The sequence below is a fragment of the Falco punctatus genome (genome assembly GCF_963210335.1).
Source record: "Falco punctatus genome assembly, chromosome: 12".
Taxonomy (NCBI): domain Eukaryota; kingdom Metazoa; phylum Chordata; class Aves; order Falconiformes; family Falconidae; genus Falco; species Falco punctatus.
Genome location: NC_137592.1, coordinates 6,058,176 through 6,085,886, shown reverse-complemented (window position 1 = coordinate 6,085,886; position 27,711 = coordinate 6,058,176). Strand labels below are relative to the sequence as shown.

At 41.0% G+C, this 27,711-nt stretch overlaps 1 long non-coding RNA gene across 3 annotated transcripts in view; it reads left to right on the top strand.

The window, feature by feature from the left end:
- Nucleotides 1–27,711, top strand: part of LOC308071978 — a 378,690-nt gene that overhangs the window by 187,290 nt on the left and 163,689 nt on the right. For all 3 annotated transcript variants that reach the window (XR_013931445.1, XR_013931446.1, XR_013931447.1), the window contains one exon: nt 17,003–17,178. This is a non-coding gene — a long non-coding RNA (uncharacterized lncRNA). The remainder of the gene's footprint in view (nt 1–17,002; nt 17,179–27,711) is intronic.

Sequence of the window (27,711 nt, the reverse complement as noted above, 5' to 3'; positions counted from 1 at the left end):
TGTGTTGGGGCCTGTGAGGGTGTGTTTGTGTATCGTGATACCCAGGAGAAGTACGGTACAGCCGGGGATATGGGAGGACGATGTCCTGGGACGTGGAGGACAGTGGGGGTGAGACCTGCCCTGCACGTGCCTTAGGGAGAGATCTTGAGCGTGAACTATTGCAAGAACCGCAGCAGAGATTTGTCTTCTGGGGAACCTGTTGATTCATTACAAATGAGGGTTTTGGCTGTTGAGTAATATAGATAGTCATGTGTTGTAATTTTACTTATTATTGGAAACTGTATTACTGTGAGTTTGTGTTTGGGCTTACAGTCTGTTCTGTAGTGCAGAAGAAGGAAATCTTTTCACCGGTAACCAAATCTTTGCTTCTTCCATCTCACCAAGCTCCTTATGGGCATATTGAAGACAGAGGGATGCTCCCATAATTCTCTCAATTACAGGAAACCTCCTTACAGAATTATCATTAGTATACAACATTTTGTTTGGAATAATAGCTCACTTTTACATGGGAATTTTATTTTGATAATGCCCAGGTCATGGCATCTCACTGAAGCTGTGTTCTTTCTTGATTGCATCCTTTCTAGAAAACAAAAGCTTTAACTTTTTGAGGCAAGCTGGTTGGGTTTTTTTAATATCAGGTCCTGTGTACTGCAGCTCATCAGTTCTTATCACATTGTTCTCATCATGCCAGAGCATGGTTTTTGTAGCTTAGGATGTGTGTCGCCATACTTACCTGTCCTTGCCCAGCTGTTTTAACTGAAACAACAAAAGTATGTAAGAGTCACTCGTCAGTTGTCCTAAGCCAAGTAAAGCACAGAAAATTGGAGTGAAAGCTCCTGCCCTAAACCTCTACCCAGGATTTAGAGATCTTATATCCACGACCTGGTCTGCCTTGTACTGTAGTGTTTCGTAGTCTTAACAAGGGATTGCTGTGCTCAGTTAACTAAAAACCGAGAAAAAAGAGGTTTCTTATCCCAAACGTGCTGCCCACTAAATGATTTATAAAATGTGTTACATTTTGATGAGATATGAGATTACTCTGTTGGTAATGATACCAGCCCAGTCTGTACACTATGTGAACATTTTTCAAAGATGAAGCAACTGAGTAAGTGTCTCTTGGGTTTCTAATGAATTAGACAGGACAAACAGTTCCTCAATTCATCTAGTCCAAGCCTGCCATTCCTTCCCCCCCCCCCCCCCCCCCGAAACTGTCAGCCCATTTCCAGATACCAGAGACATATTTAAATCTACAGTATGATTGACTTAAAGTTTTAAAACTATCTGATCCTTTCTTTAAAACTATTAGGTTATTTTATGAGGTTGTGTAATGGCCGTTTCTTTTAATTGATCTTGAAAGAGAAAACGTTTTTTGACTTAGTATTTTGTGCATAGAAGCAACAAAACAAAACCTCTGCTAATCATTGTCAATATGTGCATCTGGCTTTTCTTAGGGTTAGAAGCCGTGTTTCTGAAACACATCCTACTATTGAGAAAGGAAGGAAAAATTCTGGTGTAAGTACAGCCACGCCTCTAAATTGATTATTCTTGTAGGATTTGTTCATCCTATTTTGGCTGGGTTATAAAACGCAATGAGAGCAATTCCAGCTCGAGCACATCACTCCGGTGTCAAGCAGCCCATGATGTCACGAGGAATTCCTTGTCGTAAGGGACGTCCCCCGAGGAGAGTGTTTACTCTGCTGGAAAATGGCCATCCACCCACTCTGTCTCCACCCAGCTACTCTATCCAAATAACCAAACCAAAGGGAGTGCTTTGACAAATCGAGTGAGTAGGAGTGATGCCATGACAATACAATAGTGCATCTGCTGTAGACTGTTCTTGATTTGCATTTGATTGTTTGCAGTCCTACCCATCTGTAGCCAAAGGCAAGAAGTGATAACCTATCATGTTATATAAAAACACATTTGGAAAAAAGTGGAGTAATGCAAGATAAATAATGTATGCTCTCTGGAGCTATTCTTCCCAAGCAGCCCTGAACTCATTCCACAAGTTGCTGGTTTCTCTTTTTACTGAAGGGCTTCTTTCCAGACAGTTTCCATCTGAAAAAAAGAGAAGAAAGAAAAAAGAAGAAAAGAGAAGAGAAAAGAAAAAACAAGAAAAAAGAAAAAGGCAATTTGAGTGAATAAAAGCACAGGCTATTGCAATTTTAAAAGTAGTACTAAATAAGCGGAGCATTAACACAATCTCAGACCGTTACCAAATGGACAGGAAAGCAAAAGGGGAAGTGGCATCAGTCACTCAGCAGTTGGAAGAAAGACTTCTCAGTTGAGGCAGTAACGCTACCTTAGCTCACGTCACATGGACCATCCCTATCTTCTCTGTTTCTGTGGTGGTACAGCAATGAAAGTTTGAGCTGAAAACAGCAGAGAATTGTGTCATATGTCTCAAAAAGTTCCCCTCTTTTGTTCAATACAACCTTTGTTCTTCTATAGCTGATTGTCAGTCATTTAAGTTACGCAACATAATTAACCTACAGACAAAGCTTATAGTGAAATCTTGTTGGCTTTGTTTAAGCTTGCTTTGTCAGGGTGTTTTAGGAGGTTTTCCCATCATGTGTACAACAGCCTCAGAAGGAGGCTTTGCATCCTATAAATATGGAGGTGCAAAAATACAGACTGGAGAAGCCCTTGACAAATGGAGGATGAAAGACTCCCACACCTTAAAATTATCTCTAAGAGTCACACTTTTTTAGGTGAGGTAAATAGTAAGAGCATCAGTCAAAGTGGAAAGCATGGAAAGTCTTTACTTTAGTCAGGGGAATGGGAGCCAAGGCTCACTTAAAGGTAAATAGTTGTAGACCCAACTTACTACTGAGCCGTCCCTCTGTTTAGGATTTAGCCCACTTTGCCAACAAGCCCAAAAATGTGAATTCTTTTCTCTAAAAAAAAAAAAAAAAGCAAGTGTAGTGCAACAGCCTGAGGACCTCATCGTCCATGAGGATACCCTGAGTGGGTCTTCCATGTTTAGTCCCACTGGACTGAGAGATTGTCTCTAGTGCATTTCTTGCAGCGTGGTTTCCTTTACTCTTCCTTTCCACGAGAGGTGCCTCATCCCCGCTGTCCCAGCAGAGCAGTGATGAAAGTGGAGACACACAAACCTGTGCTGCTGATGGGTCCCATTTCTTCATACACACTTGTATCCTCCCCAGGCTATTTCATGATGGCTGGCTGTACTGTAAAGCTGCCTGGTGAGACTTCATCTCTTTGGTGTCAGACCTGTAAAATACTAATTATGATAGGAGGGCATGGCTATGTGAATTGGTGCTGGCAGATATGAGTGAGCTCAACCCATCATTTGAACTTGTTCCAGTCTTATTTGTACATGGTATCACCACCTTAATGCTGCCTGCAATCCAAGCAAATCCCTGCTGAGAGACAAGATATTTTGGGTTAAGCACAGCACTGCATGGACATGACTTGCCAGCTCCCAGATTAGACCTAGCTTGCATCTAGCCAATGCAGAGTGCAAAACTGAAGAGCTGTAATTACAGACAAAACTGGGGATCTGTGTGCTCATGTGCATGACATGTTAAGGTTTAGGATCCCCTGAGCTGCAGCTCTGGTGCCAGCTCATGGAAACCTGTGAGGCATCAGCTCATTCATCTTTGTTTTGAAGTATCAGGTTTCTAATCCTTAGGTCTGAGAAGCAAGTTACTTTTAACTGCTATGGAGATGCGCAGGCAATTCTCACCTGACTTGGTGAACTGTGCAGCTGTGGTGCCATAACACCCTGTGTGGCTATTCTGGCTCTAAAAATCACGTAGGGACTTTTGCTTTAGCTCAGCCTCCTCCAAATGGCCTGGGCTAAACCAAAACCCAATCCTTCTGATGCAGGAAGATTTTCATTAGATCTCCATCAAGATAGTTGTAACAGTCTAAATTTACACTTCAAGTTGTTCTGCTGCAGCTGAGTTCTGCAGATGCCACTTGTGTGTTTAGGTAGTTTGAAAGCATAGCCATAGGTGTGGGATTGTCCTCTGCATGAGAAATGGGTGTTGGCTTCAAAATCCACTGTTCTTGGGGCCTTGCCAAGTCAATCCTAACGGAGTACCAGGTGTACGGGTCTGTGTACGAGCAAATGTATGTGCGTGCGTGTGTAGAGACTTAAAACTGAAAATAGGGATGGGCAAAGAATGCAAATAACTGTTGAAAAAAGAAATTTGCTTTGTTCAGAGAAAAACCTCACAAACTGGTTAATTTCCACAAAAAAAATTTCTGAGAATAAAAATATGATCAATCAGAAGATACTTTGATTTTTCCTTTTGAAAATTGTGACGGGTTTTTATCCTATAGCATGTAATGCAAAGCTGTTTTCAAATTCTGGGGTATCCCCACCATGCTTTCTTATGCTTCTCAATGAAACGTATGTGACACCAAACCTGTATTTTCTGGTGAGCCTCCTCGTCTTTGATTGCAGCTTCTTTCTTGAGGGAGAAAAGGGCCCCCTGGCTCTTCTTCCTGTGAGGGGAAAGGGAGAACAAGAGGCCAGCTTCAGTCCCAGGGGAGGGTAAGCTGTCCTGTCTGCACCAGCTGAGGCAGAGCAGTGAATAACCCAGCAGAGCTATCTGTGTCGGGGAACCCAGCAGAGCTATCTGTGTCGGGGAACAGGATGGCACTTTGCTTCTCCTGCCTGTGGAGGAGGCCTCTTCCCAATAGAGGGAGGCAAAAGATAGACAGCACAGAGCTATTCCTTCGGTGGGAAAGGTATGTGTGGGTGTATAATGAGGGGACTTTACAAATAATTCCTTGGCGATTATTCATTTTAAAGGGACGTTCAGTTGCCCTAGAGATATCCCAAGCAGTACTTAATTTCTAGAGAAGTTTGGAGAATGTAGGGTTATGATTTCAGTGCTTTTTTGTTTCCTGCCCAATGATGAAACACTGACTGTGTGCACTGCCCATTTTGAAACACAATTTTTTGTTTTGAAACTGAAATTGTTCCAAGTAATAATATCTTCCCTTCAGATTTTCACTTTTCAGAAGTGACCCACCCACTATTGAATAGTAAGGCTTGATAACCATAGTTTCTCAGATAACATGTAATAAGCTGCCAATATTGCTTTGAGACTGAATCAGGAAACCACTGGCTGGTGGTAAGGAGTCAGTTGTCCAAATGGGATCATATACCCTTGAAATCTTTTAAATAAGAGTGTGGGTCAGAGGTCACCCATTTTGAAGATGTCCTGGATTAATAACAAACTGAGCATGCAGATTTAAAGAACAGAACAAAACACATCCATTTCCAGATCAAGAAAAACGGTGTTTCAATCCAGAGTAAATTAAAATCACGCACTTATGTGAAATCCGCAATAAAGAAGGTTTATAGTGGAAACATTGACTGACCTCTAACAATAGCAGCGAGGCCAGCTCTTCTGTAACAACAATTGGAAATAACAGGCAGTAGCATTACGAGGCTATACAGGCTAGGGCAAGGTCTTTTCCTTAATCTAGCCTGAATATTCAAAGTGCAAATCCCAGAGCGGTTAACTGAATCTCATCTTTTTTTCCATTAATTGGCCACAGCATAGTGCTCTGAAGTTGACAAAGAAATAACTGCTGTGTTATTAGCCCAAGTCTACGCATTGCCAAAAGACATTTTATTTCAAAACTCTCTGAATTACAGTATAATTTCCTATATTGCTTACCTAAGAGACCAGGAAGTTGGCCGTCCATCTGTTTAGTAAACGGTTCCTAGCTTTATATGACATAAAATTTTCTTTCTCCTATCTGTAGGAAAATTAAGTCAGGGCACTTCTAAGTAGAATGAGGATATGGGATGGTAGATGGAGCTTAGAAAGATTACAGTGATCCAGTTTTTAGATTCGGGGCCTTGGCTGTTAGTGCAAGCTTCTCCTGGAGACTGAACAGCTGGAAACAGAAAGATCCAGCTGCTGGATCTTCTTGCTGTACACCACCTCTCCCCTTGCAGGTAGGTTCTTTCTTTCCTTTCTCACCAATATGTGGATGATGTGAGGAGGCAGAGACAAGCTATAGGGAAAACGATGTGTGAAGGCATGTCAGTCTCTCATGGTAGGATAATTTGAACCTTATACAGGAGCCCACAGTTCAGATCTTTGTTTTATTCCTGGCTCTGGAGTGTGTGGTGCTGCAGGAGATACATCAACAGTCTTGCTACAAGCCCTAAACTCTTTAAGACAAGGTTGTCTCCTGCTCGCTGGCTGCTGCTCCCAAGCAAATGACACTGATGTTCCATGATGATGATGGAACTTCAGCTTTTGGGGATGATCTAAATTAGTATTCCTTACTGCAATTTAAAGGCAAGACATGTTTGCATAGCAGAACTTGCTCATTTTATGGGAATCTCTTCCCTGTTCCGCTCATCCAGATGTGTAATATTGTTGGTGACCTGCAGCTAAGCCTCTCAGACAATTCTAGTAGAACTTGTTCATCTAGTTTCCCCAAGAATATAAAAGACTATGTAGTGTAGGTACCATTCCAAGGGTCAAACTCAGAGGTGAATTTAAGCTGGTAAGTGAATTTAAGCAGGTTGAAATTCAGAGGCTGCAATCTACTGCTTCACTTGAAGACCTTTCAGTTATGAATTCAACACAGGTACTCCCTGAACTCCTGAACATTTTGAGTTAGATTCTTTTGGAATTAATGGGCCAATTAAAAGATGTTGCATGTGTTCTATTCATCTGTTGTGTTCATTTCCACTTCTCGCAGCTATTTTTGTACCAAAAGCTTCAAAGATAGGATATGTAGTGTCCTCCCCCCTAAAATAATTTATAGTTTTATGCTGTATTAAGTAAATTCCCTTAGATGTTGGTATTGTAATTACCAATAAAAGAGTTTAACTTAAACATTGTCTGAAAGTGATAATGCTAGTGTAATGTGAAGCTTATTATTGTATTGATGTAGTTGATTTATTATTACTTCAACATAGAATCCTTGATGTAAGAGAGATGGCTTAATCAAACAGATAAAATGCTACCTCTCAGCCATTTGTCCTCTTTCCTTTAGGAAAAACACTGTCTCTTTCCATCAAGAAAAAGTCAAGCCCCTACGAGGAGTAAAACATTATGAGGTTTTTTTAAAAGGCAAAAATTAGAGAAGTCTGGACTGCTTGTATTGGAAAATACTTGAACGTTGCATTTGGCTTTTAAGTGTTCTCTTGGTAGAAAATGAATTGAGATTCTAACAGCATGAAATTTATGTTTAGAAGAAGAACAACTGCTTAAATTTTCAATCTTGCATCCTATTTTTGCATGTCTTCACTGTTGCTTGGCCATTCTGATGGATGTTAACATGTGATGCTCAGTAGCAGCTGGTTCCTGAGGTTCAGGACCTTTTAGTTTGGATGCACAGGGCATCACAACAATTATGGCTAGGAATGCTGTCTGTATTTTTCAGAAGTAAAACATAACATATGTTACTTAAAATATTTCTCTCTAGAGAGACTGTTCCCATTTTGTGGATAGAAATCCAGAAGTACATAAAAATTTCTCTGAATGATTAACCTTTGATAGAATGGTAATGTTTCCAATTTCCTTTAGTAATATTAAATATCTTTATATCTTAATATGTATTACTAAGATAGCTGCTTTTTTCAGTGGGAGTATTCCTACTTATGCATGTTACATTTACCATATTTTATATAGCTCATTTTTTTTATATCAAGAGTGTCAACTCACCTTGAGAAAGAAATCAGGGATATCAATGGAAAAATGTAGTGTGATACAGACTATAATGCATCGGAGTTTATGTCAAGGAGATAATTCTTGCAGGAAGCCAGATTACTTTCTTAATATAATTTTAGAAATTACTGCTCTATCACTATAAATATTAGCAACGCTGAACACTGGTAATGAAATCCTAGGCTTCTGAAAAAACACTTACCATGTACTTTTTCAGCTGTAGATAAAATTTTTAAATCAAATCAGGATGACATTTACTGAGAATTGACTATTAAACTTCATACACTGATATTCTATCTTTAGCATTTTTTGCAATATTTTCCAGGTCTTTTCTCTAACAATCTAGACATAGTATAAACATTTTTCTTTTTGTCTTATGGGTGCTTGAGTATGTGTAAGATAAGACCCCATTTCCAAAGGACCAGCGAATTATATAAATTTAATATATTACCATAGAACACATGGTAGGTGGTGGTAGGTGTATGGTAGAGAAAAAGTCTTGACTGCATACTGGCATTATATATATATATACAAACATACATATAAAAAAGAATATTCTCTGAGTGAAGTCTTCCAAAGCCACAAAAAAATGCTGTATTTTTCAGATCAAGACCTGTTACACAAGCATCAACAATTTACATAACTCCCATAAGCTTTCACTAGTAAGATATAAGAGTAGATGGAAATGATTGGTCTGATTCCAGTCTTTCCAGCTACCTTGCTTGAAGGCAAGCCAGTGATATTGAGAAAAGAAAATTATTCTGAGCATTTCAGCCTCAGAATCAGGAAGAGAAATAGGTACAGGAATTTGAAATAAAAGCAAAATAAATTTAATTCTTTTGACCATCCAGTTCTGTTCTAAGTTTAGGGCACAGATTTAAAATACTCTACTGCCTGAACTTTTATGGTCGGGTCCCTGGAAGGCACCTGTTCTCTGCATTGCAGTTTAAAAAAAATAATAATAATAAAAAGAATAATTGAACTGGCAGTACTTTACTCATTCAGATCCTTTGCTATCCTCGTCACTTTGGTAACAGGATTGTCATTCAGGTGCTGTATGAGTGCTGAGTCTTTTTACATGCAAGAAAAGTAGTAGCTGGAAGAAATTTACATAGTTTTAAACATGTTTGATGTCAAAATCTCTCAGCTCTGTCCAACTGGGCTAAATACAGAAGAGAAATCTGAAATGGGATCCAGCGCTCACCCTTAGAAGGTGCAAAATAAAACTTGTGGTCCAAGAAAACATATACAAAGGTGATAATAGTATTTCTGTGCTTTCCTACACTTCTAATCCTGGATCATGCGTAGCAGTTGTCAGTGGCCCAGATCTCTGTATCTGCCTATGCAGCTGGAAAAGTAAATGAATTGGCTTGAATAACAGCAGGATAATCCAAACTGAGATCAAAACTGATCTGAGATTAAAGGTGAGTGAGCAATTCATTGTTAGTGTTTTTGAGCACCTCTTAACTTTTTGACCTGGACACGATTGCACTATTTCATCAAAATGCAGGAAGTACAAGATAAACCTCACATGAAAACCTTTTCGTCTGTGATTTCTAACTTAATTTTGTTGACAAACCGCATGTATACATTTGGACTTGGAAATGTCAAAATGTTTATTTTCAGTGAAAATGTTTCAACATTTTAAACTACAAAAAATGTTCTGAACTTTCGGTTCTGTGGGGAAAAAGCTCTGGACATGTAATCTCAATTTGAAAAGAAAATTATAATTTCCTGAGGTGGACTCTTGATTTTTTTATTATTTTTTAGTCAGCTCTATTTCATGCTTTATTGCAGTACTGTCCCTCAGATGTTCACTTTTAAATTTCTGCCAGCTTACGCATCTGCTAAATGTTGTGCAAACGCAGGTTAGACATGTGCTGTTGGGTGACCGCTGGTTTTGCGAGTAGTCATGTAAATAATAGGCAGCTAAAAGTCTGGAATCAGGCTGACTGAGCATCTAACCAGTAACTGAGGCTTAAAAGATGCCAAAGAGTCTTAAAAACTTGCATGTGTTTAAGCTGATTCTGATCTAATTTATACCTGTTTATAAAAGCTTTAACTCTGGTTATATTTATTCAGTTATTCTAGATTTACGTTACCATAAATGAGACAAGGACTTTGGCCTATATTTTTTCCCCCTAGTTTAAACAGAAACTATCTCCCTTCTGGATGGGATAGGTCACATTCTGACTTGATGAAACTGGTTGTGTTTGGATTGAGGGGAAGTCTACGTTTCCGTGCCTGGGTACGTCACGTATTTTTAGCAGTCTACCCACAGAAGCAACCTTCTTGAGCAACAGGCTGAAGTCTTGGATAATTAGATGGTGCTGAGGATCCTTCCTTCAGGATCGCTCTGGCTAGTTGAAGGTCAGTGTGGGCGATCAGTGCTGTGCTGTCATAACAACAGCAGAGATGTGTTAATTATGGCCTTCAGGTCTGTTTCTGGAAGGACATCCTTTTCTCTGTAAAAACCCTTTCTGTAAGTGACCTGGGGTTTGCATCTTGAATTCATCATTTGTGGCCAACTTCAAAGTGGAGGAGACAGCACTGTAAAATACTATGATCCTCAGGGCATGGGCTGGACAGGGAACACTGAAATGGCAGGAGAGGAAAGGCCCTTGCTACAGTGCCTTCACAACAGGAATGATCTTCAGCAAGCAAACACTGCTGTAAATATTTAGGAGTGAATGGGCAGCGTGCCAGTGGGGTTTGTGAGTGATATACAAGGTGCACACTCAGCTCTCGGCTTTGATTAATATGTGCAAGAGATACAGGCAATCGATTGCTGTCATGTTAATATTAATTAATGAGCAGCGATGCCTAGCTCATGGTGTCTGATACTAGAGACCTGTTAATTCACTTACTCCCAAGGTTTGCTTTAGCAGATGGAAAAGGATTATTTTACCATATTTTCAATGGCAATTCACATCTATTTTTATCTGTCTTTTGGCTTGCGTGAAAGGAGACTGCCACCTGTTTTTTGCAGGTTGTTTTCAGCACTGCAAGCCAGATTAAAACTTGGCCTAGTTATTGCTCTATGGAAAATGAATTTCTTGCTCTAGCACAGAATAAGGAAAGTATTCAGGGCCAGCACTGGCGTCTGGCCCTCTGTCATTGTGTGAACTCTGGCTCCGGTGAGCTTTTCTGGGTCATCAGGATCCCCACTGCTGGTAGCGCCGTCTGCTCCATAGGCTGCTCATGCCTCCTGGGTTTGACATGAAGTGCAAGAGAATAGGGGGCTTGGGTTATTTTTTGCATGGCTCCATTCAGTACTGACTTAAATGTCTGGCAGAGTAAGGATAATTTAGCAGAAGATCTAGAGAATTGTAATGACTTTTGGGAACATTAAACTTTTTAGGAGAACAGCCTTTAACAGGGAGTTACTTTCGATCTCACTGGGGTTTAGCAGTGTCTGGTTTTAGAGTTGACTGTTCTCCACTCTTTATGTTAGTGTTGGTTGTATCTTTCTGATATGACTAGCCCTTAGTTTTCCTTGCCTACCGTGGCCCTGACCTGGTCATCTCTGAAACATCTTCACCAAGGCAGCCCAGTGGAAGGCTGTGCTTTACCTCAGTTTGTGTAGGTCAGGGAGGCCCTAGTTCATATCCTCTCCCACAGCCTCAGGTCAGTGGCCACCTTCTCCAGCTGCTCACAGAGCTCCTCAGTATGCCACTTGAGAAATTTATGAGTGAATAACCTTCAAAGAGACTTGGGATGTTCTTGCCTGAATCAGGAGCTCTTACAGTCAGTTGAGAACTTCACAGACTCTCTAAGATGTATTTAGATCTGTTTCCCTCTCTAAATTTTCTTTCTCATTGATTTGGTAGGTGTTACGTATGACTATATTTACAAGCACCTGACTCAGAGCTCCTTTTATTCATCACCAGGAACTCCACCAGAAGAGCTACATCAGAGCTCGGCAGTGGTGTTATTTGTTCTGGCTTCTGTCAGGGTGACTTTCTGGGTGTTTCGGGTTTTATTTTGTTTGATTGTTTGGTTTTGATTTTTTTACTAATCAATTGTTAAGCTCTTTTCTCAATTTATACTTCTGGATCTACTGAAGAAGTATGAGCTCCCATATATCATGGGGTTTCAGCCCTCTTGTGCTAATTAACTTGTAACTTGATCTTCAGTTTTGCTAAATTTGGTACTTATTTTACTGTAAACACCCATTTGTTCCACTGGGTAGCCCAGCTCTCTGAACATCTGGGAATCATCATGTGTCATGAATGACATGATGTATCCTCACTGTTAGACTAGCACAATGCTAGATCTGATGGATGGAAGAAATGTGTCAGGGTGAAGATTAATACACACTTTGGCTTGTGACTTGTGACTCACAGGGTAAACTTTGTTCTCTCTTTGATGGTACGGATCCAAGATCTGCATTTTTCCTGTCCCATTTTGGTCCTGGTTTATAACATAGAAGCTCGCGCTAATGACTGGAGCTTTTGCTCGCTGGATCAGAACCTTCACTTCTGTCTGAACTGACATGTCTAAATAAATCCTCTATTCGTATGGCACAGCTGTGCACAAGGCTCTCTTCTGGAGATGGTTTAACTACCCTTCAACTAGGTAGCCAGTGAGAATTTGGTGATATGTGCTCCTTGCTGTGGCTTTGGAAGTGCACATGGTACAATGTGCCCTCTGGCTGGAGGATTAAAGAGCAAACTTTTCAACCAAAACAGGACAAAACAAAAGCATCAATATTTGATTTCCTCATTAAAGTTTCATACTGGTATCTCTTTAGAATACCTGTTTGTTCATCATCCCTGCACGCCCACGCTTCAGCGACATGGTGAAAAGGCCCCTTAGGAAACAGCAGGATGGTATCTTAAAGGGAGGGTTGTACCTTAGCTTCCTAACACATGTATAGATACAGGCAATATTGTAAGAATTATATTTTTACAAGTGTAATTGATACTGTAGGAAACAAAATATACAATTTCTGGGTGAAGAAGCACTTTTCAGGCACGCTAGATCCAGGCAGGGTTCTTTTGCTGTGGTCATTGGTTGCCTATCAATTGTACCATTAAGCAGATCCATGGCATCTCCTTCAGGAGCTATTCATATGTATTGCCTTGGGAGAAAAGCAACCTGGAATATGAATCAGTGACTCAGGAGAGCCTATGGGTAGGGGTAGAGCTCAAAGAAAGCCTGGAGTTTCAGCAGTTTGTCTCCAGACTGGCTTGAGCAAGGGTTCCAGTCTGGCCAGTGGCAGCACCAACAGCAATGAGGAAAGTCGGTGGTGGGTCCCCTTTACATTTCACACAGGACAGAAATTAGGGACTGAGACACAATATAAGGGCTGTGCAAAGCTGTAAGTTGCAGAGGCAGTCTCTCCAGGTGCAGAAGTACTCATAAATGTCTAGATAGAAGCTCTGGGAATGTGAAAAGGTCACTGCCTTCAGTTATACTCTTGTTGGTTATTTTTTCCCCTTCTTCTCCCCACCCCTCCACCCCCTTTATGTTTTTTACCTGGAGTCCTGGAGTTTTCTGATTTGGTTTCATTTTGTAAAGCAGATTTCCCTTTCTAGGAATTACATTAACTCTACCTTCAGTCTGCTGTATCACTATTCATTATTACATATTTGGTGATCAGTGAGCAGGGAAAAAATTGAGAAATTATTAGAGGCTGTTCAGAGTTGGAACTGTTGCGATGGTCATTAGAAGGAAAATGTGGCATTTTGTCTGTGAAGTTTGTCAGAATGAGGCCAGAGACAAGTGAGCAATAATGAGGCTCTTGAAACCAGTCTGCAGGTGCGTAGTGGTAAAATAATAGGCAGGTGCAGAGAGCAAGTCTTTAATCAGTCTTGGCAGGGATCTTGTTCAGGGTCTGCTCTGTTTGGCTTCTGTGCAAAGGAGAAAATTCAGTGGCAAAGGACTCAAATGCAAACTGCAACTTAAGCACCACAGAAGATTCAGGGTTTTTTTCTGTTTTCTTTTCAATGCACTACTGTCTATAGAAAGCTGAAGTCTTGTTCCTTGTAGCACGAATAAATCAGTATGGATCCTTGTCCTTCTGAGGATAGCTGGCTGTAATCTAGAAATGACTACATGTCAACATTTTCCGTGAATACTGCAACTTAAAAAAAAAAAAAAAAACCACAACATTTTCAGAGAAATTTGCTTTAGCAACAGTTGTGATTTATTTTGGGTTCCTTACCAGTAAGTATTTGAGCAGGTGTGCTAACGTTTGTGTCTCATTCAGTGGCTATGCAAGGTCCTAGACAGCTTTGGAAATTATTGGGAAGAAGGTAATTCTGACATCACAAAATGTCAGTGGTTTTGTTTCACGAGTGTATACCAAATTAGGACAAAGGTTAAAAATATTGGTATCATCTGTGCTCTGCAAAAAGTGGGGGAAAAAGTAGGCAGCAAGAAAAGATTGCATCCTGTCATGGCAGATGTATGGGAACAAAGCATACAACTGATCCAGAACTGCATTTTCTACAAAGCATCTTTGTGTCTGAGGATGCACGTCTGATTCCTGACCCAAAGCAAGCAGCAGATCATCCTGACCTCCCCAGCAGAGCTGTCCCACATCTTTCAGTCTGTCCTCTGAAAAATGTTAACCCTTTCTCTTTCTCCTCTCAACTGCCCCCTTTCACCCTGTATAAAAATCCAGATTCAAACAAGGAAAAGTTTAGTTTGAAACCAGGGCAATGAGGAAATGAAGATTAACTCAAAACCATAAGCTCCTGTGCCAAAAATTCAGAACACGCTGAAAAAAACTATACCTATAGCTTGTGTGTCCAGCCAAAACTAACCATTCCAGCTCTACGGCTGAATTTCAGTGACCACAGTCCAGACATAGTGGCTGTGGTGAACTTTCAGACGATAACTACTTTTAGCTATTACCAATTGCAAAAATGTAATTAGTATCTACTCATTTTAAGACAACTGCAAGTCACCTGTTGACAGTTTGTAAAGGGATAAATGATGAATTGCCCTATTCAGTCACTCAGCCCAACCTCTGTAGCGCTTTGCAGCCTGCTGCCTTCAAGCAGCAAACCTGGAGCCTCTGCTGCAGCAGCGAATTGTGTTTGTTGACCTGAAGGTCCAGAGGCAGGACCTATGAAGGATGATGTGCAAAAGTTTGTCATGTATGTACCACTGTCACAAAGCCCATCTGTGGATGCTTTCCATTTACATCTTTTTTTTCCCATGAGTCCACAAGTTTTCATTAGTGTAGCTCCATAGTTCAGCTATTCAGGACTCCCTTGATCTTGACTCCCCACACTCTTTGGTGACCTGACAACACTAGGGCTTTTAAACCAGACGTTTTCCCTTCCTCGCTCACCTGTGGGCATCTTCAGTGTACTTTAAATAGGATGTCATGATGGCTTGTGGGTCCTGTGCAGTTTCTTGCCATGGGGCATGACTGGGGTTGAACCCCCACAGCTTGCTTTGAAGCAGCACGCAGGACCCAGAACTTTCACAGTGGCTAAGAGACTGACTTAACTGGCAACCTCTCAGGTACTCGGGTGTGAACTTTCTCTCTGCTGTGTTTACTTTGAGGAGGGCATACTGCAAGCTGGGGCAAAACTAATGTGGCTATCTGATCAACGAGAAGATCTACAGCTCTACACCCATCCGTATGGGCATGGAACTCACCACATGCCCTGCACGGGGGATTCTTGGAGCTGCTGTGTATTGGTCTCAGCGGCAGGTAGTTCAGACCCCCTACATCTTTAAGCCCAAAGGGCACTGCAAGAATCTTCTGTGTGGTCTAGCCTCTACGACATTATTAGTAGGGGTTATACTTGTCCTGCTGGCTTGTTTGCAGTAAGAGCTGTGTGGTCTTCGAAGTGCTCTTTGAAGTTAATGCAGTCACGAGGACGCAATTAAGATGAGCTCAGAAAGGCTGATTTCAGGTGGAGCTAGAACATTCGGGAGTATAACTGGTCTCAGTGCTTGCTGCATAGGTCGTGCACAAAACCCAAACAGATAAATTACAGTTGTGCCTGAAAAGCAGTGTGTAAAACTATTTTAGTAGAGATTAAATTTCTGTTAGCAAGCACTTCTCAGGGGCAGAGCAGTAAAAGCTTGGAGTACTACAGCCAAACTGTACCGGGCTGGTATGTGCTTGCTGTGCTTTTGGGGTAAGCAAAGGAGTGTGAATATCCAGCAAAGCTGGTATCTACAATCTTTCACTACTTTTCATTTCTCCGCATTCAGCTAGTTAGGCTGTAATACATGTTTTGAGATCCCTACTCTGCTCCAGAATTTCTGGAAGGTCATTCATGTTCTCCGTGTCTCAGTATTTCATATTCAATAAGGATATCAGCACCACAGCGGGCCAGAAATTCTGAGGTGCTCACACTAAGGTTATGCGAGCTACAGAAATGCTAAATACTTCGGTTTGTATTGGGTTTCTGTTGCTAAGGTGAATGTAATAAGTCATTTTAATATACCAAATTTAAGTATATGGTAAATAATAACCACTCTCCAAAAGAAAACTGCCAGTAGAGCCATCTTGTTGAGGGCTCTCAATTATCCCTACTGCTCTGTCCTGATACTATATCATGCCTCATAGACCCCCTTAGATCAAAGTATTTTTTTGCCAAACTTAGAGAAGGGGAAACTGGGATGTCTGAAGAAAGGTAAAAGGTGTGTGTGTAGCAGAGGGATAAGCAGAAGCTATTTGCTAGCAAGGTTTGATTATAGCGTCAGAAAGGAAGACACTATTCCAAGAATGGTAGTGTAAGGATGCTAGTGCTGCAGTTTCAGGCAGTCAGACACTTGAGGGGATTAAGATAAAATGGGATTGCATGACACACTTTCTGCAGACAAGCAAAAGGAAAGAGAAGAGTTAGCAGCGACTCTTGAACCTTGTCAGTGTGCAAAGAAGTTGCAAACAAGGGGAAAAACACTTCTATAGATATACCATGCAGATTTAGCAGGGCTCGTCACTGGTCAAAAATACACAACTCAGACTCCATTAGGTTTCTGAACAGTGTTTACAAGGGTAACTTACAGAGTCTACAAAGATGACCTTTCCTATGAAAGTGAACATACAACATTTTCCTCTATTGCTACTTGTCTCTAATTTGTCTGACGAACCTTCTTTTTAAAGGCTGCCTCTCTTACCATGCTGTACAGAGCATTTGAGTGTGGAAAGTAATTTTTTTCTTTGTAAGTGCAAAGTGAAAGCTTCTATGATAGATTGCTTTGTAAGGCAACTCCAAGAATTGACAGCAAGTATTAATAAAACATGCATAATTGATATTAGCATAACTGTAAAGCCAAGTAATATTAGCAGTATCAGTGCTGGAACAGTTCCATCACATGCTCTTTACATCTTTGTTTATCTCTTTCAGGTGATCTCAAAGGAGAATGCTCAGGGGGAATTCAGGGACCAGAGAGTTAAATGGTTGTAGTTTTATAGTCTTTATCGAACCATCAAGGCTGTAATCGAAAGATAGGAGTTACCATCTCCAAGAGTTTTGTCATCCCAATCAACCTTCAAAGGAAAATCATTGCAAGAGAGCCTCTGGTAAGTCTTATGAATTAATCCAGAATTGGAGAATGTTATATAATTTGTGTTATGTTAACACTTGCAAGTTCTGGTCATGGAAAAGGAATTTTCTGTGATAAATACTCTAAGAAAGCAAAATGAAAATAACTTTTCCCAAACCAACCAACCCAAGAAGATGTTGTGTTATCTAGGCCATTTCCCATATGTGTTTGTTGCACAGCATTATTACAGTAAGCTCATATGATGTGTAGAGTCAGCCTCATCTTTGCAAGGAGCTAGAAACTCTGGAAATTGGGATTATCCCAGGCTTTTCCTGTGGAAGAGAAGAGAATGTGCATGTCAGCATGCATCTAGGTGGTTTGATTCAAAGGGAAGCGGTCACTGGGACTAGAGATGATTGGTCATTAGGAATGTCTGTCTTTAACCTTTCCTGACAACATGTACTAAGTGCTGTTACGTGACAGATACTCATTGTGGACCCTAGTACAATAACCATTAATCTGTAGATTTAATTCATTCCCATCTGTTTATCTAATTTAGTGGGAAGTGGTCGGAAAGATACTAGAAAGAGGAGTATGGCCCAGTTTCCATGGACCTTGCAACCCAGGCCATTAATGTTGTACTGGAGCAGTTTTGGAAATCCAGTCCTTTCTCAGCTGCAGAGTTCAGAGCTGAGTTGCTGAGACTGTGTCCCTGGTTGTCTAAAATAGAACATGAGCTAATTCAAGTTGTGGCCAGCAACAGCAGAGAGGGAAGAAGGCAGTTCAAAGGATCAGTCCTGCTCAAGTGTTATCTGTGATTATGTACTACATCCCCTGTATTAGCCATCCGAAACAGATGTTTGCTCCTATTGGAACTGTTCACGTTGATAGCGAGGTTTCTGTGGGAGCATGCTTACTGTGCGCTCGGCCGGGTATTGCACATCTGGTCAAGGTCTTGAGCTTTATTTCTCTTTCGCCTGATTTGGGACTTCACAAGCATATACTCAGTATTAAGCCAAGGGCTGCCTTTGTTCCATGAGGCTGCCCCAGCTGGAACATGTTGCTGGTTGACACAGTCAGATCTTATATTGAGACTATTATATTCTTTGGCATATTACACTGCGTTTACATCTTTTAATTCACCCCAGTAGACAGATGGGTTATTTTAAGAACCATGTGTAAGAGCTTTCATTAAAACCATTACAGGACACCAGATGGAGATGCAGAACAGACAGTAACAGGGCTGCTTTGCTACCATGTTGGACTTGTGAAATATTCAGAAGTGTATAGCTCTTCTTGCCACTCAACTTGTCTGCTTTCCTGCGTCGCGGTGACCCAAACACTTCTGGGTTTGAGTTATATTTCTATGAACCAGTTGCCACTTTTTGCCAAGCAGGCAATATGTATCTGGATTTCCTTGTCTGAGTTTTCCAGTTCACGTCATTTCTGAATTACACTTGCTATGGCAAATATTATTTTGGCAGGGGTGTTTTATGACAAAGAAATATCAAATGAAATGGAAACGAAAGGTTAACTCTTAAGTTTTGCCTTTAAGTAAACAAACAAGAAAGAACTGAATGAGAATTCTCAGTGTCAGAGTAAATTAAGAGACAAGAAACAGTATCACTGAGGTGTTCTCAAGTACGCTAGCATCTTCAGTACACTAGAGTCTAGAGATAGTGCCAATGGTCTTAAAAAGATAAATGACAGAGGGTTATGTTTCAGAAAGGAAGTAGATTAGTGGATCTAGTAAATCTTGACCTCTTTGATTTAGATGTTTAACTGAAATGGATTCAGAAATCTCTGATCTGTACAGTTTGACCTGCAAGTCTTGTGAACTAGATTCTTCTGTTAGGTGTTCCTCCTGCCACAACAGTTACTGAAAGAGTGCCAAAATCTCTGTGACATTAGTTGCGGGTTGTTTGTTTGTTGTTGTTTGTTTGTTTTAATTTATGAGTCTAACGTCTGCCAGATTGAATGCAATAATTAATAAAAACATAATAGTATTTGTAATGATACTTGTGCTGAATAATAGAATTCCTAAAAAAAGGAGGCTTGAAATTTGAGTGGTTCAGCATTCATTGGAACTGGAATTCTGTAGTATTCTTTTAGCTGAATTTCTGTTCTTGGGATAGGGGTGAAATACTGACATTCCTAAAGTCAGGATATCCCAGGGTTTTTTTGTTGGCATGACTGAAAAGTAACGCATTTTCAATCCTATGAGCATTAAACTGTATTTAGCCTTATGTATTTAGGGGCATGCCATGTGTTAAAGCAGCTTGAGAGTCTGGTCAAAGCATTCTTTCCTCTAAGTGTGGTTCACTGGCTGGTTCCCACTCTACATTCCCACACCCAACTGATTCATATGATACCTAACATCAGTTAACCATCCCTGTGTAGCCTCATGAGATGCAAAGTGCTCTGTGGATTCTGGTCTGGTAGGAAGAGGAATATTTAAATACCTATTATATATCTTCAATTCAATAAATCAGTGGACTTTCAGGTTATAGATTTAAATGAAAATCTGTAGTGCATTTCAGAAGCTGAATACTGAACTGTGTATCTTTTTCTAAACACAGCCAGCTCTAGCAGTCACCGATTTTGCCCATCAGATTGTTTTGACTGTTTGTATAACTCTAGATGCTCTCTCCTTGCTCCATTATCTGAAATTCCTGTCTTCAGACTAGTCCTGACAGTGTGAACTGAGAGAGTCCCAGCTGCACTCTCCCCAGGAGCACATCAGTGGAGACCTGCATCCACAGGAGTGAGCCTGTAAACACAAAGGCTAGCATGCCAACCTTACCTCCCAGTGAACTTTGCCGTTTGCTAATTTATCTGTTCTAAGTTTTCTCTTGCGTTTGCCTTTTTCTGTGATTTCTTCCTGTAGAGCCTGTGTGGGCTGGCTTCTAGTTCCCATTCAGTGAAATCTTCTAATACAGCAGTTTCACCTCCAGCTTTGAACATAAATCAGCAGAAAAGTCCCACAGCTTCCTTGTGTTCTGTTAGGGGAAGGAAGGAGGAATAGTGCAGATATTGAGCTAATGCTATCAAGCTGCCTAAAGTGAGTGAAGAGATTGATAAGAGAAAGCATTGTATTTATAGTTTCTGGCATACAGCACAAGCCCTATTTGAATTCTTCAGAAATTAATATCAGATGACTTAGGAACTTCTGGCGTATTTGAATCTTAAGTGGTTACAGACAGTTTTGCTCAGACTTCCCTTCAGTTGTTGTTTGTGCTATTTCTTTCTATTCATTTAAAGACAGGTTGGGAGAGTCTACAAATTCTTCTGAGAATGGAAAAAACCCTGCTCTCACTGAGGCTGAATGGCAACAGGGACACAGATCCTACCTCTGATCAGTGGTAGCTTCTCTTCTATGCCTGTGTATGTGTCTGTCTAAGTGTGTTCAGAGAGATTTAATTTATCTATGTGACTGTTCAGTCTGATGTTGCCTTTGCTTTCCAAATGTGCAAGACTGACCTTGCTGCCATTGTGTATGATGTGTGCATTGTAGGCAAGTGGTTAGGTAAAGGGTGAAGATCAAATTAATGTAGCTCTTGACTTCCAAAATGGGTGATTTTGTGAAACACCTCAACAAATAGTTTAAAAAGACTAGAGAAAATGAAAAATGTAAAATAAAGATTACCTTTAGAAAATATAAGGCATTGTTATCATCAGAGCACCACAAAAGGCATGGTAGAAAGGTACCCCAAGATGACTGTCAGTAGGTAAATGGGTTAAAAAAAAGAAATGCCTAGGCACAAAGTAGAGGACAGCAGGTGCCAGTGCATTTCCCATGAGGATGGGAAAGGTGTTTTTCCTCTTAGACCCAGCTGTGTACTGCCATGAACATGACTCAGTGGTTGGGCCCACTCGCTCCATCACAGTGAGAACAGCTCAGAGAGTCTTTCCTTCCTTTTTCTGGTTTCAATTGCCTGCATTCGGGCTGAGAGCTAAGCCTGCACCCCAATGGGCAGATGCCCTCTCAGCTGGGTGTTTTGGACATGAAACCTCTTCCCCTTCTGCTCCGCTTCCACCCAGCAGAGGTCTGCCCAACCAGCCTTCCCAAGAGCTTACAGGGCAGTTCAGTGCACTTTGCTGTGCCCCTGCACTACCAGAGCAGGACTTGTGAAACATGAGGATGTGCAGCAAGCCAGACCTGCGGCCAGGTCAGCACACCAACCTGGCTGACTTCTGAGAGTCCAGCCCCTGCTGCTGTGCTGCCTGTGCTACAGGATAAACCTGAGCTTCTCCAAGCACCTACATGTGTGTGCAGGAGCCGCCTGGCTCAGACCGACATTTCACCAGGCTTCCTGGCGAACCTCCACCATGCTCCAGCTGCAGCTGGTGCAGCAGCTTGGCCTGCAGCCTGCCAGCAAGCAGACAGTCCAAGAGGCTGGGAGCACTCCGGGAGCCTCAGCAGCCGGGGAGAAAGTAGGTTGAAATCACATATGGCTGGGCAACTGCTGCAGCAGGGACCACCCGCCTCCAGACAGGGCAGGGAAGCCTTCCCAGCCACCCACTCCGTGGCCTCACTGGGCTCCCACAGTTTCCAACCCTGGCTTTGGCAAAGGATGCTCCTCCGCCTGTTCATTGCGGTTATGGGTTGGGTCATCTGTAGAAGGAGCAGCGTTTTTCAATTTCCCTGAGGTCTCTTGAGTCCTAAGGGGGTAATAACTCATTGGGATGGTTGAAGCTTGACAGGGACCTGGAGGTTTATTGCTGTAATTCCCTGGCAGTATCTTTCACCCTTGGGGCAGGACAAGTAGGAGTTTCTCCCACAACAGGAGTCAGAAATCTTCTCCTACAGGAAACACCCAGGCCAAGAGGCCTCTATCCCAGCTAGTTCTTTTGGAGCAACAGAGTTCTCATTTTTTTTTTTTTTTTTAAGGGAATCTCTAAGCTCAGTAAGAAAGAGATCTGGTAAGTGGATTTCTTGCTTGCGGGCTCTCATAGCTGTATCATTAGCATTGCCACTGATCAAAAGATCAGATGCAAATGCAAATAGAAGTAAACAAGTTAATAGAACTTTGTGTTTAGAAATAACGATGGTTGGGGAAATCCCCCTCTATTCTTAATCATCAACCCAAAACGATTTTGAGGCTGATACTCCTTGACATTGAGTCAGTGTTATCTTGACGCAAAGGCAGAGAGAATAGAAGGTTGCTTTGTGGGAGTATTTTATATCCATTTTGGGCTGTTATGACTGATGATGAGTAACTACAGGATCAGGATGTCTTACCCTATTTTATGGAAATACTGATCTCGTTCTCTTAAAAGTTAATTATTGACATACATGATTTTACTATATTACGCAAATGCTTTTACTATAAGTGCAGCTTTTATGTTATGGTGAAATTAGCTATAAATATATTGCATCTTACATGGTTTCAAAGAAAGCTCTAATGTCCTGATGGAAACCAACTCTGTCCTCGGCAAGGCTTCTGTTTCTGCACAATATGTTCTTCATTATTATCACACTCAAGGGTGTTTTCTCATGCAGCTAAGAAAATGTTCTGTGTGAAATAATCTGTAGAGAAAGAGGAAGCCTTTTCTCAGGCACTAAAGTGCAGGCTTTACACAGGTGTGGACAAGTACACAGTATACTGAAGACTGTCAGAGCTGTAGGATGAGGTTCTATGTATCATAATGAATACTGTTGTTCGGACATCGTTTTTGGAATATTCTGGTTTCTGGTTGCTTGCTTTTGTGCATTCAAGTCTTCTTTTACTGTTGTCTGTTGGTTCAATATATGCTACAGGTAAGAGGCCCAAGTCATGTAGGGACCTGCAGACCTTAGAGCTGAATCCTGTTGCTGTTCTTGGTGACTTTAACTGTGACAAGACATATCCTTACTGCTCTGGTGTGTAATCCCTGTTGGAAGCTGTGGGGCACAGTGCCCAAATCGTACATGGTTAGTAACTTAAAACATTCCTAAATACTGTATGGACATCAGAAGAAATCATCTCTGTTCAACACGTTCCTTCAGTTTCTCTTAACAAGAGTATTAATATAATCCATGTTAAGAGCATGGTGAAAGTTATTTGGCTTTCTTGTTAGCCTGTGTACATAAATGTGTGTATAACCTGCAGCAGAAATACAGATTGTTTGCAGTATTACATTAAAATACATGTAACTAGTAACTTTTATGCATTTTTAAACTGTTGTGCAAAATATATATTATTTATTTATATGTATATCGGGGGGGGGGGGGGGGGAGTGCGTGTATGCATTTTTACTAGGAAGTTACCCTTCTATGTTTATGTGTGTTCAGCGGGTTGAATGAAACACCCATGGAAGCTTGCCAGCTATGCTGACGCAAGCTCCAGGCTCATCCTATAAACATTTACGCTTCTGAGTAACTTCAGTCACGTACAAACACTGGGATGAAAGAGACCTCATGGGTCACTGATTCCAGTCCTGTGGTATGACAGGCAAGGCTCATAACTCTTCTCATAAAATGGCTAAGCTTCATTGTAAAGCTTTCTGAGTTTTCACCTGCCATCCTTTCTGCTGGAAAGCTATTTCATTATCTTGTTCAGTTGATAGCTAAAAAGTCTTCCCTCATCTTCAGCCTCAGGTTAGTCACGGACAGTTTCTACCACTTTGTTCTTATGTCAATATTGTAAGTACTTCTTCTTCCTCCCTGATGTTTACCCAATGAGACCAGTCGTGCAGCTGAAGTTATTTATGTGCATTTGCAGCTTTGGGTCCTTAGAGGTGCATGTCCACATGTATTTTACTTACAGATAAACAAGCAGAATGACTTTACAAGCCAAACCTGTCAGACTGATTAAAACAAAGCAGGATCCTGAAGTAAATGGGTCTCATGTTGATAAGGACTGTTTTTGAAACAATTGTCCTTTGGCATGCAGCTATTTCTGGACAACTGCAGCCAGCTAGCTTTGGTGCTCTGTGATTTCTACGAGGACAAGTCTCTTGCTCACGTAAAACATAGGGTGCCAAAGCCAGTATGGATCTGTTCATCATGAAAGAGGTTATTTGAGTCTATCCCTTATTTTCCTAGCAATAAATTACATGTAAGCTGGCAGAACCATTCATTTCCACTTTGGGTCTGAACTGACGGGATGTTTGCACTTCGGTATTCTTCACTCCAGCGCTGCACTGAACATGCCATGTTGGTATTCATCCTCAGCTATTTAACTTTGCAAAGTTGCTTTTTCCTTCCTTTAGGACACTGCAATTTCTGCATCTTCTAGAACTGAGACAGGTAGGATTTGGAAAATTGATTTACAGTCAAACATGTTTGCTGGGAGTGAGGTGGGATGGGCTACGGAAGAGCTGGACCCCCTTTCCACTCCTTCCCCTGTTTGCTCCCTCACAGGCAGCAGCCCATACAGGCAGGCTCCTGCATCTTGTAGCACTCTGAACAAGGCAGGGAGGAAGGTAGACACTGTATTTCATATGAATTGGCCACCCAACTTTTCTGTCCCTTCTCTGAGGGTTACAGTGATGTGAGCTGATAGAGCAAGGAGTGACATGGGAGGGAGAAAGGGGTCTGAAGTGTTACAGGCAGGGGAGTAAAAGCTGCCATGGGAGATCATACACACATTGAAATCGCATCAGCTAACAAACTTAGCAAGGAAACCAACAACTGAATGGGATACATCTTTCTGAGGATGCTCTTCATAAAGCAGGCTTGATTTGCCATTTTCTAGCTTGTGTCTAACACATGGAAAGACTAGGTCTTACTCAAAAAGACTGCTGCACTAGCACATTTAGTTGGCATTAAATAACTCAGTATTAAAAAAAAAAAAAGAAATTCCTAATACACCAAATAATTTTAAATGACTGGAAACTGAGCTGAAAAGTAATGTGAACAGAAAGCTCTTTTGCTGTAAGAGGATTGAGAAAAGAAACTTCCTAATAGCTAGCTGTACTTCATGCTGGTTGCCCAGATTAAACTGTGAGTACTCAGAAGCAGAAAGTTGCTGGTGGTACAGTGGTACTGAAGGTTACATTTTTGGACTGCACTACAATATACCTGAAATAACCCCTCGATAGATGAAATAAGTTTTTCGCAGAATGCTGGTTTTGTAGACCTACTCTCTGTAGCTCTAGTAGAAAGTTCTTGGCAGCCTTGTGTTGCAATGCCAGGTGATTTGTGCAGCAACTTGTAACAGCAGTTAAGCAATGAAATCAGGTGCCCTTCCTCGAGGCTACAGATGAATCACTGAATTGCAGGGAGGGAAATGAGATTGGGAGTAGAGTGGGTACACACCAGTGAAGAAAGGAGATGGGAGAAGCTGGGATGGACAGTAATCATTGAGCCCAGAGAATGTGTCTCGATGTTTTTGTTTAAGCAAAATGTAAGTAGTGGTAACTGGAAGATAAAGATCAGGATCCTACATCAGTATTGTTGGGGCAGGTGTCCCCTGAGAGTAGCTTAGTGGATGGATATCAGTGGAGTTGCACTGACATAACGTTTTGTATGGTCAGAAGGGAGCCTCAGATCTGTTTTCCTCCTGGTTACCTGCTCTCTAGATGGAGCTTCCTTTGTCACCCACCTGGAACTTCCCAATGTTCATAGTTTAAGTAACCTGCATAAAATTAAATTATGTCACCGCAAGTGTTGGTAATATGTATTCACAAGGGTTTCTCACAACCTATTCTTACGCACAGCTAGGGAACATGGAAAACATCCACTGTATTTTTCTTCCACATGCTTACATAGTCTGAGTTTTCCTGGCAGATCACACAGAGGTTTTCAAGTGAAATGTGACCTGTTTTGTAGCTTCACAGCGTAAGATTCACAGGATGGGATATTTTAAACCTGTTTTGTTGTCATACTGCATTGTCAAGTGGTTGTGACACACTTCATAAATCCCGCCCTGCTGACACTCTGACAATGATCCTTGATGTGATAAAACAAGCAGTACAGCCTCAGGCAATGAAGTAGGAGGATGGAGGCTGGACCTGAACATGGGTCTGAATTTTCTAATTGATGCCTAAAGTTATGCCTCCAAGCACATCTTTGTACACTTTTGTTGAGTTACAGCTTCGGAGTGTGAAGGGTCTACATTCCCTGTTTGGGGAATGTGTGTGAGAATTGTTTCACTTTCAATTAAAATGCCACCACCAACGGCAATAGAAGCACTGAACAAAAGAATGAAATATGAGGTGATTGCCTAGACTGAGATTTTCTCAGAAAAATGGCTAACAACTTTATTTTGTCCAACCCTGCTCCAATGTGCCTTCCCGCTGTGAGCAAGTGATTTGTTACATGTTTCTACTGATGGAGTACAAATCCAGAGCCTGGCGCTGTAAATGTTTTAGCCAGGTGTTCGGTCAGGTTTGACATACCTAGGAAGGACAATGCCGCCTCCTGCAATCTGCCAGGCAGTTACATGGGCATTTCTTTAATCCTCCTGTCCTTGCTTGGTTGGTAAGATCTGGTTACATCAAACCTGGAAATCTTCTGGCCCATCAGTATTTGTAACGAATAGACATAAGATCTTTGAAGTGTGAATAATTGTAGAAACATACGGATGTCCTTTTTTATGGTTACTGTGTTTCTTACCTAGGTGAACTCCATGCTTATTTCCTACTAGTTTCTAGTGGAAAAAACTGTTTGCTTCTTGGTTTTGTTAGCACTTGCACTTTTGTCCATTGTACCTGATAACATTTCTTTGAGTGGTTTCAGTTCCTACATGCTGAAATGAGAAATCCATATAAGGCAAGAATGATGAACATTTTTTTGTAATTAAATGACTAACATTTATGCTCTTGAGTCCATGTTCAGCACTGTATTTAGGCTCAAATATTGAATCACCTTCCCATTGATTTGAATATTGAGTTTGATACCAAAACATGCCCCAAAAATCTTAAGCATTCAACACTTCTTGAAAGCTCAGTAAAAATCACAGGTTTTCTGTCAAAATAAATTCCAGTATCAGTTAGGGGGAAAAAAACCCCAAACATTTAAGAGAGAAATTATGAAGTAACCTTAATACCCTTCAGCTAGGCCTGTAAAGTTGCATGCCTTTTAGCTAAAACATTGTCAAAAAGGTCTTCATTACCAAGGTTTTGCTCTTTGCTATGAGTTAAAAGTTTTTTCCAGTGGTTCCAAAGGTAGCTGTCTTCATCTTATGTTCTTTGTACTGGTGTCGCATCCCAGCCCTGTGTTCTCCTTTAAACATCATCAGACATTAGGCCCCGGTTCAGCACTCACTGAAGTTAAGCACTAAGAGGCAAGGGCTAGAATCCAAACTCCTAATCTGATGGGAAACTATTAACGGGGGGTGGTAACTTTAAAAATAATGGGAACAGTATTATTTTTAATCAAAATTTACAGAATAGGTCTTTAGGTTATAAGAAACAATACTGTAGCCTACAGGTCCTGGAAATATATAACTCTTTTGGCTCTGTAAAGGAAATTATTATTACAAATAGATAACCTGCTTTACAGTAGTATGACTTCATTCGGATCTTATTCTGTAACATAATTGAAAATCAAATACCTTATACAGCAGTTACAGAGTCACTTCTTTTTCTATTTGACTGTATTTTGATCTGTAGGTATTACATCAGTATATTATACATATGGGCT